This window comes from Pantherophis guttatus, chromosome 8 (assembly GCF_059756535.1).
Source record: "Pantherophis guttatus breed Tessera chromosome 8, ASM5975653v1, whole genome shotgun sequence".
NCBI classification, from domain to species: Eukaryota; Metazoa; Chordata; class Lepidosauria; order Squamata; family Colubridae; genus Pantherophis; species Pantherophis guttatus.
The window spans coordinates 33,602,068-33,603,920 of record NC_142070.1 but is presented as its reverse complement, the minus strand read 5'-3'; the positions used below and the strand labels follow the sequence as shown (position 1 = coordinate 33,603,920).

The 1,853-nt window shown below is 36.0% G+C and overlaps 1 long non-coding RNA gene across 1 annotated transcript; it reads right to left on the bottom strand.

Moving 5' to 3' along the window:
• Positions 1-984: 984 nt before the first annotated feature.
• On the bottom strand, positions 985-1,653 carry LOC117680132 (uncharacterized). Its single transcript, XR_004595533.2, has 2 exons — positions 1,597-1,653; positions 985-1,179 (listed from the first exon to the last, which is right to left on the bottom strand). It is a non-coding gene; the product is annotated as an uncharacterized LOC117680132 (long non-coding RNA).
• Between the last annotated feature and the right edge of the window lie 200 nt (positions 1,654-1,853).

Below are 1,853 nucleotides of genomic sequence, written 5' to 3'. Positions count from 1 at the left end.
ATATTGGCGGAACCATGTGGACTTGCGTGTGGCTGAGCAACCAGACTCCTCATATCCAGTGGGTGGGTCAGAGCCAGTTGCCAAGCCAAACCTACTTAAGGATAATAAAGATTGCCCGTCTGACATTGACGACAGTCCTGAGCAAGTTGGTGTGTCTGGTGATAGCCAAACATGCGAGGCCTCAGAAAATGGCGAGCGAAGAGATCCGGCCTGCATAAGAGAGTCAGGTGTGAGAGAGCCAGTCGTTACTCAGAGTGGTAGATGTTCACGCCCCCCTGATAGACTCAACTTGTAGAAAGTGTTGCTGTTATTAGAAAAGGGGAGATGTTATGGGGTTGTGTTTGTTTTTAATCTTTATCTCTCTGTGCCTCTATGCGGTGTTTCCGGTTCCTGGGTGTTGCCTTTGAAGATGCTTTATAAGCGTTGTTAGTTAGTTTTACATTGTTAATAAAAGCATATCCAAAACAATTTTGATGTGTGCTAACCATCATACTATTCTCAAGTCACCTTCCCATAATTGTGATGATTTTCACTTATGGAATGTTGTTTTGAAACACACATATTTTGCATGAAAAATCTACCAAGTTAACTTCATAAATTAAAGAACCCAGGGTACACAATATGCTAAAACATGCAACATTTAATAAGTACGAATCAGAATAATTGTAAAGTACAGTACATTGTAATCCTGTAAAAAGATGAGGTATGGTTCATTAAGAGAGGGGAAATAATCTATATTTAAATCTGTCTGATGTCATAGGTTTAGGTCCAAAAGACAGCCTTATAGTATGAAAATGTTGTAGCATAAACTAAAATAATATTAAGATATTAATATCAATTTAATGTACTGTTCAGATACATGTTTATCTATTAAAACATGTTATATATTCTTATATACAAATTGCAATTGATGATCTGTTGAAATAATTTCCACCAGATATTTCACATATGTCAGGCATGAAAGACTGGGTTCACACATGAAGGTTCAATTTAACCGATTTATTGTTAAAAGCCTATGCACAGGAATCTTCTCAACTAATAGTCAGAACTTGGCTAGGGTTAGAGAAAGGTCAATAGCAGTCAAGGGGACTTGGATTTAATTTGTGGCTGTGTATGATTGTAGACTCATCTCTCATTTCATCTCTGCCCCGGGCTCTATCAGTCCTTCTCTTACACATGCTATAAAAGAAAAAAAAAGTTTTAATTGTGAACTAAAAGAGTAAAAGCAGATTTTTTTCATGAAAATCACAGAGAATTAAAAAAATACACTTTCAGTAATTAATCAGGATTATTCATATTTAATGTTGAGGTTTACTAAAAGGGACCTGAGACAGGAAAAAATTAAAATGTAGTCCGGGTCAGTGGCAAAATCAAAACTTCTAATCAAATGTCATGAAAACTAAGCATGCATTTTTCCAAACTGTAGAAGGCATAAATAATATAAATCGATTTGTACTGCATGGTCTCTATTCTTTCAAACAGCTGTTTTGACTTCATTTCTCTCTCTTTTAAACACCATAGAATCCATATATGAGGTCTATTTCAAAATTTCCACACCACTCCTGTCCAAATGCTTATCTATATTCCCACAGATACCTAGATTTTGATGTCATGTTGTTTCCATCAGCATATTCAAGAAAGTATCACATTTTCTTTTTTCTGCCTCTGAGTTTAAAGGAAAAAAATGTCATTCAACTATAATATAAGGAAAACATTGCCTTGGAACACTTTTTGGAAGTGTTCTTAACAGCATCACTCCATTCGCAGCAGAGCAGACTACAAAGGCAGCAAGGCACTCATAAAGTTTTATTCAAGGCAGTCATCTGAAACTGGATTGACACGGATAAAGGCTG